Raw genomic sequence first — 14,584 nt, 5'->3', positions numbered from 1 at the left:
GTCAATTGTCAATTATTAATTAATTAGGAGAGCATTAGAGATTTATTAGAGAGAAATTGGCATTAAGTTGGAATCGGAGCATTCGGCATTCGAAAATCACAGTGCGATAATAGCGAGTCGGCAAGTCACTCAAGCAGCCAAATAAAGTCTACTAGTCGAGAGGCGGTTAGCTAATAAGTTGTAGAATAACAATTATAGCTACGGAAAAAAGCTGAGACTATTAAATAGACTAGAGACACTTGAGTTGAGATTTAGTTTCAGTGCCGATCTTTCAAGGACATATGGAACCTTGAAGTATAGGGTACTTGAAGTGTAGAGAATAAGTAGAGGCTGTGAAAATTGAAGTTTAACGATAGTTGTATTTAGAAGTATAGTGCTTAAAGAATTAATTGAATGCCAGAGGGATGAACAACTGTGCATATAAAACCTAAAATTAAGGAATTATTGTATTACTTTAATTCATGAGTGATCAGTAGTGCTTCATGCAAGAACATCTCATGTATATTGTGACTGTGAATTAATTCAGTTAATGCTTAGAAGTTTTATTTAATGAATGCCGTATACTGTTTAAAGTGTTTACAGTTATAAAAAATGTTTGTGTGTAAGTTTATGGAAAAAGATTATCGGTAAGATTATTCCAACCGTTAATATTCCTATACAGAGGGTTGTGTGAGTTTCATCCTAGAGTATTCTTATATTAACAGTAACTATTGATGAAGTTATCTAAAGTGTATATTTAAAAGTGTTTGTGAAGAGGTATTACTGCTATTTTTGTCGTATTTGGAACTTAAGGAACTGTGAGAAGACTGTATTATAGAGATAACAGATATACCATTGTATGAGTTGAATGATTGAATTTACCTGAGGAGTTAAAATGTTTGTGATATCTTAATTACTGATTTAAACTTAATTTTAAAATCACAAATTTTACACTTAAATGTTTGTTTTTGTTTATCTAAAGTTGCATTTTGCCTGAATCTCTTTTACTGCACCATTCATAAAACATTCGAACCAAAGCGGGTAAATTAAGTAAGTCAAATATACTCGGCCAATATATATTTTAAGGAGAAATAGTTGAGGGTTGAGTTATCTTCAATTCTTGAACTAATTCAGATATAGAGTGGTGCAGTCTTTAAATATAAATGTTCTCTATATTTGAATTAGAAATCAACTCACAACTTATTAATTAGATAAGAACATCGTAATTGTAACCATGTCAGATCCAAAGTATAGATTAAGAACAAGTAGGATCCAACACTTGATCTAATTTGCTTTTTTAGAATTGAATTTCAGTTATATCCCCAGAGACACATTGTCATATCTGAAACCTATTTATTATAATTTTTTAAAAAGCTGATACATTAATATGAGCATTTGTTAGAAGCAATTATGTTATTAAAATATTCTGACAACTTTACAAAAAAAAACCGCATTTTATTAACTTCAAAATGTAATAAATTGTCTGCAAAGCATATGAATACAATTCTCATTTCACACTAAATTAGAAAAAAAAAACGCGCAACATATTAAATGGTAGTGAAAATAAAAATAAAATAAAAAACCAATAATGAAAATAATAAAAGTAATTAAGCAAAATTTTTATTCATTCAAAAAGTCACTGAAAAACTTTTCTTTGATATTTATGATGAAAAAAATAAAAAACGCGTACATTGAAGTTGCGCACTATCGTATACTAGCTGCTGCTGTTTCCCGATTTTCATTACTTTCGTATTCTTACCTAGTCTGACGGTCTTCAAACATGTGAACTTCAAAGGATGAGGGGTAGTGTGGATACACATTAAAAATATTTGGCGGCAAATTGTCATTGTTACTTGATATTAGTATGTAAAAAAAGTACTCAAGAAAAACTGAAAAAAAAAAAAAAATCAGAGTGATCTGAAATATTTCTCGTCTTCCTGGTGCATAGTACGAGAAAAACAAACATTTCTTTGAAACAGATTTTTGTTCTCTTTTCATCGTCAAGTGCAAAGTCATCGATTTAATTTAAACATCATGCGAGAAACTGAAGGAATACCATCAAAAAAAAAAAAAGAAAAGAAAATTGTAGTTAGTCAGTTAGGTATCGATTCCTTTAAGAGGATTTCATTTCCATATTAGTAGCAAAAAAAAAAGACTCAAACTGTCTGAAAACCTCTTGTAAATTTCACATGAAGTTTCTCCCTAGTGTGAAAACTTTCGTGTCATTTCAGCTGAGACGAATCGAAAATTTCTTGAGAGAGATCTTGCATGTAAAGAAGTAATCTGTGCTGTGCCTTTTCATGTGATTTTTAAAAAAGCCTTATTGGGAAAATTGTTTCCCACATATTTTACACGAAATAAACTTTTCTTCTGTCAAGATGGTAGCGTGTTTGGTGCTTTTTAAGGGATGTGGCAACTCGTATAGGTAAATATAAGTTCTGCATTACTTCAACCTTGGTATCACCACCTCTGTACTGCCAAAATCCTAGAGCTATACACGGTTCAAGTGAACGGTTACTCGCAGTATGTAGTCGTAGGTCTTTTGAGGCTCTAATTATCTGTAAACTTGTTGCATATTTCGCATAGAAAAGGTTTCTCACCAGTGTGAACTCTTAGATGAGTTTTCAGATAACAACTGACTGAAAATTCATTGTTGCAAATTTCATATAGAAAAGATTTCTCACCAGCATGAACTGTTGAATATCTTTCCACACTCGAACTGTGTGAAAACCTGTTGTTCATACCAGACAGTAACCGTTTCACATGGAAGCAGCTACTCTCTGCTGTGAGCGGTTTCGGTCTTTTCAGGTTCAACGACTCGAGGAATTTCTTGTGACAGTTTTCGCATGCAAAGGAGCAATATGTAGTGTATCTTTTCATGTGTTTTTTAAGATATCCTGATTCAAAAATATTCTTTACCACATATTTTACATGTAAAAAGCTTTTCATCAATTGGATAGTAGCGTTTATGGTGCTTTTTAAGGGACTGTATTGCCGAAAATGTAGAGCTACACAAGTCAAGTGAAAGTATTCCCGCTTGTATGAACTCTTAGATGGCTTTTCAGATTCGAACTCTGTGAAAATCACTTGTTGCAAATTTCGCACAGAAACGGTTTCTCACCAGTATGCACTCTTAAATCAGTTCTCAGACCCGTGCGACCTGAAAACTTTTTGTTGCAAATTTCGCATTGAAAAGGTTTCTCACCAGTATGAACTCTTAGATGACTTTCGAGATCCCAACTGTTAGAAAACTTCTTGCTGCAAATTTCACATAGAAAAGGTTTCTCACCAGTGTGAACTCTTAGATGACTTTTCAGACTCGAACTGTCTGAAAACTTCTTGTTGCAAATTTCGCATAGAAAAGGTTTCTCACCAGTATTAACTCTTAGATGACTTTCCAGATTAGAACTGTGTGGAAACCTCTTGTTGCAAATTTTGCATGGAAACGGATTCTCTCTGGTGTGCACTCTTTCGTGTGTTTTCAGGTTAAACGTGTCGAGGAATTTCTCGTGAGATTTCTGATGAAAAGGAGCAATCTGCAGTGCGCTTTTCATGTGTTTCTTTAAGATAGCCTGATTCAGAAAATTGATTGCCACATATTTTACATGTAAAAAACTTTTCATCAATCAGATAGCAGTTTTGTTGTTTTTTAATGAGCTCTATAACAAAAAACCTAGAGCTACACATAGGACAAGTGAAAGGATTCTCACCAATATGCACTCTTAGATGACTTTTCATGCTCGAACTGTCTGAAAACTTCTTGTTGCAAATTTCGCATAGAAAATGTTTCTCAGCAGTATGAACTCTTAGATGACTTTTCAAGCTCGAACTCTGCGTAAACGTCGTTGCAAATTTCGCATAGAAAAGGTTTCTCACCAGTGTGAACTCTTAGATGAGTTTTTAGACTCGAACTCTGTGTAAACTTCTTGTTGCAAATTTCGCATAGAAAAGGTTTCTCACCAGTGCGCACTCTTAGATGATTTTTCAGAATCGAACTGAGTGAAAATTTCTTGTTACAAATTTCGCACAGAAACGGTTTCTCACCAGTATGCACTCTTAGATGACTTTTCAGACTCGAACTCTGTGTAAACTTCTTGTTGCAAATTTCGAATAGAAAAGGTTTCTCATCACTATGAACTCTTAGATGACCTTACAGACTTGAACTGTTTGAAAACTTGTTGCAAATTTCGCACTGAAAAGGTTTCTCACCAGTATGAACTTTTAGATGTCTTTTGAGATCCTAACTCTTAGAAAACTTCCTGTTGCAAATATCGCATGGAAATGGTTTCTCTCCGGTGTGAAGTCTGTCGTGTGTTTTCAGGTTAAACCAGTTGAGGGATTTTTCGTGACACATTTCGCTTGCAGAGGAGCAATCTGTGGTGTGCCTTTTCATTGTTTATGAAGCCTGATGTAGAAAATTGTTAGTCACATATTTTACACGTAAAACGTTTTTCATCAATCAGATCGTAGCATTTTTTTTGCTTTTTAACCGACTGTATAACCGAAAACGTAGAGCTACACATTTCTCAAGTGAAAGTATTCTCACCAGTATGAACTCTCAGATGAACTTTTCAGATTCGGACTGTCTGAAAACCTCATGTTGCTAATTTCACATGGAAAGGGTTTCCTCTCTGATGAGAACTCTTTCGTGACGCCTCAGGTGAGACTAGTCGAAGAATTTCGTGTAACATTCCGGATGTAAACGAGATCATCTTTAGTGTGCCTTATGATGTGGTTTTTATGATTGAGAATATTGTTTGCCATGTATTTTATGCGAAAAAGCTTTTCTTCATTCTTCATTGAGTGCATGAAGATTTTGGTGCCTTTTAAGGGACCATACAATTGAAAACGTAGAAGTAAAAATAATAGTTAAAAGGTTTTATTTCACTGTGAGATCCTTGATGCTTTTTAAGGCTTTGTTTATAGACATATAATTCCCTACAAATTTCACACTGAGATGGATTCTCTTTCGCCTGAACTGCTCTGATGTGAAATAAAAGCCTTCCTTTATCATAAAATGCACTTTTGCATATTTCACAGGTGAAAGGTTTCTCTTGCAAGTGAACACTAAATATTTGGCGTTTTACTTTATAGGAGAGAGAGAGCAAATGTCTTCTGGCATATTTGGGATTAAAAAGCCTTGTCATTAGTGTGAAGAAGGGAATGTGTTTTAAGAAATGCCATTGAGGAAAATGATTTGCCACTCACTTCACAGGAAACACCTTTCCTGTGAAGTGAGTGGCAATTTGGAAATTTGGAAATTTGGAAATTTTGGCAACCAGGAAATTTGCAGATTGATTTCTGGTCGGCTGTATTTGTGTTCTGTATGCCTGGTAATTTAATCGGGAAATGTTTGTAGTGTTTACAATTTCTCAAATGCAGCTCAAAAGAACTAAAATAGGAAAACTTTTTTATGCTCAGAAAAATGTAAACGTTTCCCAGTATGAGCCAGTTTTATGTCTTTGAAGACAGGATTTAAGCGATATGTTTTCTTGTATTTTTCGCACTTGAAAAAGTCATTCTGATGCGTGAAACAAAAGTTCTGTATCTTCAAATAATATAAACTGGAAAACCTCCTGTAGCATATTTCACATGTCAACAGATTTTCATTGCAGTTCACTGTAGCCTTGTGCCTCTTCCGTGTGTGTAAGCGAGTAAGAGATCTCGCTGTAATTTTCACATGAAAATAGCTTCTCGATTGAGTGCATTTTCAGATGCTCTGGAAGATTTGCTGAATCAAAGAAATTCTGATATGTCGTACAGAAAGAATGTTTTTCATTCTTCCACGTGCATTTTCTGGTGTTTTTTTAGTCTGTTATGATGAAGAAAGTTTTCCCCTCATTTTTCGCATGCCTTTTTATCTCTGGACTCTGTTATTGTTCGATTGCTATAAATTGTCTCGTACGTTTTAAGTTGATCTAATCGTTTAATTTGTGGCATACATTGCACATATTGTTTGTTTGTTTTTTTAAATCCGACTGATTATTGTGCGTTTTTTTGATGTTGGTTCATATTACTCTGATATAGAAACTGAGTCTTGGATGACGCACAAGCGAAATACTTTTCCCTATTTTCATCCCAGTTAAGATATTTTCACACCTTCACTGTTGCAGGAGTAGAATTACTCATTAAGTTTTGAATTTGGGTCATCAATTCCATTCTCATTTTGATGCTTTTCCGTTACGCCACTAGAAGTGCAATCTCTTCGGAAAATGAAGTTTTATTTTATTTTTATTTCGCAAATCCAGCCTGAAATGTTTCCTACAACTTCAGATTCTTCATACATTGCTGCTTATCAGCTTGGTTTTAACATTAGTAGGCAAAATGTCTCATGGCAGTAAAAATATTCACAATCTGTAAAGAAAAACGATGTAATTAATAATAAATTAAAACTCCATTTATTAAATAAAATATTCTCAACATATCAACTAATATTTAGTAGCAATTAATGTATGAATTTTAATCGAGAAATTTAATATTTGTAATGAATAGTGGAAAGAAAAATAATGATTAAACTTTCAATGGAAAATAACAGAGTATTATCGCTCTTTAAATGATTTTGTTTTAACAAACCTGATTTCTTTTTGCCAAACGCATCATGACAAAATAATACGCTAAGCGGAGTCATGGGGCCGTATTACATTCTGAAGTTGAACATGTCCTCAGGAATAACTCTGAGAATGACGTTAGATATGAACATATTTGTTGCAAACATCTAAACTGTAAAATAACGGTCAAAGTTTAAAAATGGCTTTTCAATCCGAGAGTGAATTTCTTAAAAATACCATTTTATTCAGTTGGTTGTGTGTCAATTATTACTAGACGAGCAATTGCGACTTAAATTTGTAGGTAGCATGAACAGCCATTCTTCTGTTGATATTATTCTCTATTCTTATTTCTTTGAATTTCCTTCTGTTCATCATTCTAAGTGCTGCAGCACCGGTATATCATCCAGAGTAGCCCTGGCATTCCACTCCTGAGCACCGTCTTTGCTTGCCAGGTAGTGGGCATCCATGTATGACTCCATGGTGAGTGGGGAGCTCTGGCACCAAACTAAAAACTCCTTAAATATGAATCCTTCATCCTCAAATGTTTCAGTAACCCTACCAACCAAGTATTGATACTATAGATACAGCATATGGAAACAGAAGCAAAATACAAAAGATATCGGATACTAACATAAATGTACCAACCTTTTTAATCATTCATGCAACAGGTGAAAAACCAATTGGGAAATTTTCACATTTTTATCCAAAAAGGTTTCGAAGGACTGGAAGGGCCTCCCAAAACTGTCAAGAAATTGCATTCTGGTGATATCCTCGTGGAAACAATGTGTAAACAACATTCCGAGAAACTACTGAGAACAACTACAATGGGTAGAATACAAATTGCAGTAACACCTCACAGAATACTGAATTCCAGTAGAGGAGTGATATCAGAATGGGATCTTTTTGATGTTCCTGATGGGAGGATATGTTCAGAACTTAAAAATCAAGGAGTGATGGGTGTAAGGTGCATCCTGATATGTAGGGATAGTCGCCTGGTCTCAACCAAGAACATCATCCTTACTTTTGATACACCTAGCCCTCTGACATCTGTAAAAGCAGGGTATCTCATGCTCTCCTGTTAGAATGTACATCCATAACCTGCTGAGATGCTTTGAATATCATATATATGGACATGCCCAAACTGCCTGTCTTGGTTCTACTACCTGTGCCCAATGTGGTAGTAAAGAACATGACAATAAATCTTGCTGTGAAATAAAAATCTAAATATGTCAACTGTCAGGGAGATCATCCAGCTTACTCTTGTACATGTCAGAAATGGAAAGATGAAAAAGAGATACAAAAAATTAAAACAGAACAAACCATAAAATATCAGGATGCAAAAAGAAAGCTGGCCACCATTACATATGCTGAAAAAGTAACAATTAAAAAAGTGCCAACAGCAGCTCAAACATGTATGTCTATTCCACCATCTGATAAATTCACCATACCTGAACTTTACGATCACAAGTGCTTTTCTGTTGAGTAATTAATCACATGACCTATGGCCTTACTCCAGAGACAACTTCAAAAATGGTCCCATTCGATGAAACCTCACCTGTCAAAAAATTATGCCGGAGACATCACTCAAAGATAAACCACCAGACACTCACTCAGAAAAAATGGATACCTCTGTACCTACTGAAAACAAACTAAACATACCAACTGACCCTAATACATTTGATGTTTTGAACACTCTACCAGAGGAAGAGATGGACACTGGCCCTCCCTAAAACAGTGGATAAATATAAATCTCACAAAAGTAAGCCCTCAACCTCCTGAAAAACAGAAAAGCCAATAAAATGAAGACAACAGGAAAATTTTTACAATTGAACTGTCGTGGGATTTGCCAGAATACTGACGATATCAAGATGTTGTTGCAGAAACAATTGTTACAGACCAAATGAGGACTGTACCTTCAGGAATTTCACTGTTGTATGTAAGCACAGAAATGGAGGTAATCCTGCTTATGGAAGAGTAGCTATCCTAGTGGGCAGTCATATTCCTTTCCATCAGGTCCAAATTAATACTTCTCTGGAAGCAGTAGCGATTCCCTTCTCTGTGATGGGATTTCTTATTACAGTATGTTCAATTTATTTACCACCAAATGCAGAGTTAAATGAAATTGATCTTGTTAACCTTATCTCGCCACTGCCTGAACCCATACTTTTGATGGGTGACTTTAATGGTCACAATACGCTATGGGATAGTACCAACACTAATAGACGTGGCCAAATCATTGAAAGAATTCTTGATAATAATAACCTCTCCATTTTCAATAATAAACTCAATTCTTTCTTCCATATGCCTACCCGTTCATATTCTGCAATTGATCTTACAATCTGCTCGCCTTCCATTCTTCCACTACTCACGTGGGACATTGAAGAAAACATATGGAAGAGATCACTTTCCTGTTCTCTGCACAATGTCTTCACAGGAACCATGTTCACCCACACAGATACCTATATTGAAAATTGACCAGGCTGAATGGAACACTTTCTCTCATCTTGCAAAATTTAATGCTGATGCCATCAGTCAAACATCTATCAATGAAGCGGTAAAATATATAACAGAATGCATTGTCCAAGCAGCAACAGCCTCCATCCCAAAAACATCATCCCGGTTTCCAATCTATCCAAAGCCTTGGTGGAACCCAGAATGAGAAACAGCCAAAAAAGATCAACACAGATCTTGGGGCATATTTCTTAGATACCCCACCACATCAAACTTAATAGCTTTCAAGCATGCTCAAGCCAAAGCACATTATGTAAGATATCAGAGTCAAAAACAATCATGGATCCAATTTACTACATCAATTAATCAAATGACCAGTCCAAAAATTGTATGGGATAAAATCTATCCAAAGCATTGGTGGAACCCAGAATGTCAGACAGCCAAAAAAGATCAACACAGAGCTTGGGGCATATTTCTTAGATATCCCACCACATCAAAATTAATAGCTTTCAAGCATGCTCGAGCCAAAGCACGTTATGTAAGATATCAGAGTCAAAAACAATCATGGATCCAATTTACTACATCAATTAATCAAATGACCAGTCCAAAAATTGTATGGGATAAAATCTATCCAAAGCATTGGTGGAACCCAGAATGTCAGACAGCCAAAAAAGATCAACACAGAGCTTGGGGCATATTTCTTAGATATCCCACCACATCAAAATTAATAGCTTTCAAGCATGCTCGAGCCAAAGCACGTTATGTAAGATATCAGAGTCAAAAACAATCGTGGATTCAATTTACTACATCAATTAATTAAATGACCAGTCCAAAAATTGTATGGGATAAAATCTGGAATGAAGGGCCGATACAGAACACATTGTTTGTCTACCTTAGACCATAATGGAAGTGTTATTGCTGATCCCAAAACTATTGCAGATACGTTGGGAGAAACTTTTGTAGAATCTCAGCAACAGCTTCGCATTCTCCTGAATTTTTAATACTGAAAGAGCAGCAAGAGAAACAAAGGCTTAATTTTTCTACCAACATTCTTCAGCCATTTGTTAAAAAAGAACTAAAAATAGCTCTCCTACAATCTCACCCTAGTGCAGTAGGGCCTGATGACATCGATTATGAAATGATAAAACATCTACAATCATCCTCTATAGATCTTCTTCTCTTACAATATTCTATTCTATTCTGCAAGTATTCTATTATACAATAAAATACTTGCAGAGGAAGAGTTTCCAAATTCTTGGCACATGTCAATTGTCATTGCTATCCCAAAACCAGGAAAAGATCCATTACAAGCAAATAATTACCAACCCATTGCTCTGACCAGCTGTCTTCATTAGGATATATAAAAATTCATTAAGATACTAGAGAAAATGATTAATGCCAGACTTCTCTAGTATTTAGAAAGAAAACTGCCACCGAAAGTGTATAATTCATACAGACTCATTGAGCTCTTTACAGGCTATCTCCTCTCCTATGAATAATTCACATTCAGTACTTTATGAGGTGCTACACCTGCTTCACAAAATGAAAATCCTTAATTTTAATGTTCAGTTCTGCTGGATTTTCCCAGCCACATCGGAATTAAAGGAAATGAGACTAAAGCTGCTAAATCAGCTCATACCTTCCCCACATACGGTTTGACAGTTCCACATACAGACTATAGACAGCTTATAAGATCAAAGCTAATTGCTTAGTGGGAGTCAACATGGCAAGAAGCATTAACAAACAAATTATATACCATTAAACCAGAAATTAAACACTAGCATTCTAGTCAACGTACAAAGAGAAACGAGGAGGTTGTTCTTGCTATGCTCTGCATAGGTCACAGTCACCTTACGCATTCTCATTTACTGAGAGCGGATGACCCTCCCATAAGTGAAAAATGCAACACACATCTCACTATTCATCATATTCTGGTAGATTGTCAAATATTTACACGAGAGAGGAATGAAATTTTCACCTATCTAACTGAGCCGTATACACTTAATGAAATGCTAGTAGACTCAGGCAAATTGCATGATGTTTATAATTTTTTAGAAAGAATTAATTTGTACAAACACATTTGACTATAAATTTGTTTATATATAAATACTTTTTTGCCTAACTTAACTTTTATACATGCATATTATTCATTAGGTTAAATCTGACCAATTATGTATTACCGTAGGCCTTGATCTTGTATATTTGTATCACCCTGCTGTAATTTTGTTAATATGTAAATACCAAAATGCTAAACTTAAATTTTATGCATATATGCTGTATAATAATTCCTTACAAACTCTTTATGTATTAGTATAATGATGTTTGTTGAAATCTTACTATATGTAGATACTACTTTCCTTGACTTGTTTTGTATATACATATGTTAACCCGTACTGTAATCTATTATATTATCTAATCTGAAACCTCTGCAGTAATTTTGTTGATATGTAGATACATTGCCTAACATAAATTTTGTGTATGCATCTTATTTACTACTTTATTTTTCGAATAATCATGTAGTGTTGTAGGACATCTTGTCCATTTGTGTACCTACTAGTAATTCTGTTTATACCACACTGCTAAATTTAATTTTCATCCACGCATATTATATAATAATCCCTTTCTGCCTATTTTTGTACTGCTATAAAAGCATCTATTATAATTTTACTTATATGTAGATAATGCATTCCTTGGTTTAGTGTTTTGTGTATTAACTTACATTGTTAACTATGTTTGCACTACTGTAATAACCTCTGACCTTGTGTGTTGCTGTGCCCTCTGCAGCAGTTCTGTTTATCTGTAGATGCTTTTGTGGAACTCGATTCTTCTACAGATATTTCATTTTCTTTATCCCTCTTTTACCTTGTTGTGTTGAGGGTTTTCTAATCAACGAACTTCAGCCGTTCACAGGGTAAGGTGGTCAGCCCTATGCCCTGGTGTATCCTTTGTCTGCAGTGTTCAGTTCTCAAGGCTGGTTTGCCTGCTTTGCAGGATGAAAAACCCCAGGATAAACTGAGGAAAAAACCCTGCTGTCCAAAAAACCCAAGACTGGCTAAGGCTGAGGAAGATCCTTCAGCACCTCACATCTCCGACGGGAGTCAAACCTAGGAAACTCCTTCCGCAGGCATATGGATGCGAAGCACAAAGCCACTAGGCTAAATGTGCAGACCTTCTACAGACATAGTCTTTAGAATTTTCTGTAAATGCTAATGTTGTAACCTCTAGTATGGCACAGTATGAGCTTTGTAGTTTATGTGCCAAATAAACTATAAACCAGTTACCCAAACAACCAGTTACCCAGCATGGAACAAGTAACTGCGTATGTTATTGGCAAATGAGATGTAATGATAATCACAAATTCTCTTCAGTGTGAAGGTTTACTGCACATTCATGCATCATAAAAGATTTTGCTGGATATAAAAATAGACGTTCTGGCCTGTTGGGAGGTTAACGTATATATTTTTCCAAGTACGCAATTTTTCATTAAAATATATATAATATAAGTAGTTCTCACTTTATGAATTCCCAGTTATTGAATTTTTATCTTTACTCATTTTCTGGATTGGAATTTTTACTTTAAATTGTGTGAAGTGAAGGCAACTAGGGGTGTGTATGGGATTATGCAGTATATAATGACGTCTCTCTTTAAATATTCTACCTACAAGTTATCATGATGGAGAGGTGAACGGGAGATGTAGGTAAAGTATGTAGGAAGCTTGGTTTTCCAGAAGGGCGACCCTACGCATGAAGGCTACATAAATATTTCCAGCTAACGTGGGAGGTGTCTGGTGATTGGGCTAGCAAATCATCATTGTACTTTCAATACTGATCAGGAAACTAAGACAAATATGAATCTGATGGAAAAATAGGATATTGATCGGAAAAGGAAAAGAATAATACAGAATAATAAAACTAGCAGCATGGAATTATTATTATTATTAAACAAGACTTCATGGGTCAAAGACTCATTTAGGATCTAGGAAAATAAAAGCAATTAATGGAAAGTAGGAAGAACTAATTGAAGAAATAACCAAAAGAAACAAAATAAAAGGAAATGCAATAATGAATATTAATAGTTAGGATAAAAACAGATAGAGGTAAAATAAATATAATTACATTCCAGAAAAAGAAAAGAAAAAAAAAAAAAAAAAGAAGAAGAATTTTATGAGGATCTACAACAAATAGTACAAAAAATAAAACCAAACGAAAAGTTAATTATAATGGGAGACTTAAATGCAAGAATAGGAAATATACCAATACATGGAATTATGCAAAGATTTAATGAACAAACAAACAATAATGGAGAAACATTGATGCAATTCGGTGTAAATAAGTTAAAAATAATGCATTTTATCAGCATGAAAAAAAAAAAAAAAGGAAACCCAAGAGGACAGGAATCAATAATAGACTATATTATATGCAATAAAGTAATACATCCATCAGAAATAGATGTTAGTGTTAACATTAGCAGAAATTGGAAGTGACCATAACCTGTTAATATATAAACTAAGACTTTACAAGAAAGCTGTGAAAATAAAATTTAAAGAAAATCAACACAATGCTGAAATAAAATTATTATTATTATTATTATTTCCCAAGACCTCATGGAGTCAAAGACTCATCTGGGAGGTTCTTTTATCGCACACATCTCATCATACAGTGTCTTAAACACACTCAAACTCCTTGCAGACACCACACTCTCAGGCAAGGCATTCCAATCATTCACAACTCTGCATGAAAAAAAACCTGCCTCTCACTTCCCTACTCACACCCTCTTTATACAGTTCCCAAGGATGACCTCTGGTTCTCCCCTGATCTCCCACTATTCTCTGTAGAACTTCTCCACCACTGATTTTATAACAACCCCTTACCAACTTGTAGGTCTCTATCATATTTCCCCCTTCCTTCTCTCCACCAGACTCTGCAAATTACATCTTCTCAATCTTTCCTCATACTCAACATTCCAGAGGTCAGAAACTACCTTAGTCAGTCGCCTTTGGACCCTTTCCAACATCTCTTCATCCTTCTGAATTTAATGTGGATTTATTAAAAGAAGAAAGGATAAATATACGACAATAGATTAAAAGAAAAGTACCAATATAACTCACTAAGCAGCAAACAACATGCAGAAGATAATTGGAAGATTTTTAATACAAATTTAACTGAAATAGCAACAGAAGTATTAGTGGTAAAAAAAAGAAAATAAGAAAAGTAAAAAACAGCCTCCATGGTTTAACAAAGAAATAAAAATATTAACGAAAGAAAATATCTACAAATGAAAACAACAGAGAATTGGAATGAATATCAAGAAATAAATTTGATCAAAAGAAAATAGAAAGCAAAAATCAAGTTTGGGAATCATATATAAGAGAACTTGAATACGATTTTTATTGTATACAGAAACAAATGTGGAGATTTATTAATACACAAAAGAAAGAGGAAGTAGATATATTCCAATATTAAAAGTTGAAAAAGAAGAATTAGAAAATTATGTTAAAAACCTTTAGAATTAAATAGCTGAAATAACAGAACTAAGTAAGCAAACTAACCAAGAAGAAGAAATATATACAACAGAGATAAAAACTGAATAAACATGAAATTGAAAA

The sequence above is a fragment of the Typopeltis vanoorti genome, chromosome 24 (assembly GCF_054136105.1).
Source record: "Typopeltis vanoorti isolate ZY-2024b chromosome 24, IOZ_Tvanoo_1.0, whole genome shotgun sequence".
Lineage (NCBI taxonomy): Eukaryota > Metazoa > Arthropoda > Arachnida > Uropygi > Thelyphonidae > Typopeltis > Typopeltis vanoorti.
The sequence above is the reverse complement of the archived record's forward strand: the minus strand, read 5'-3'. Positions refer to the sequence as shown.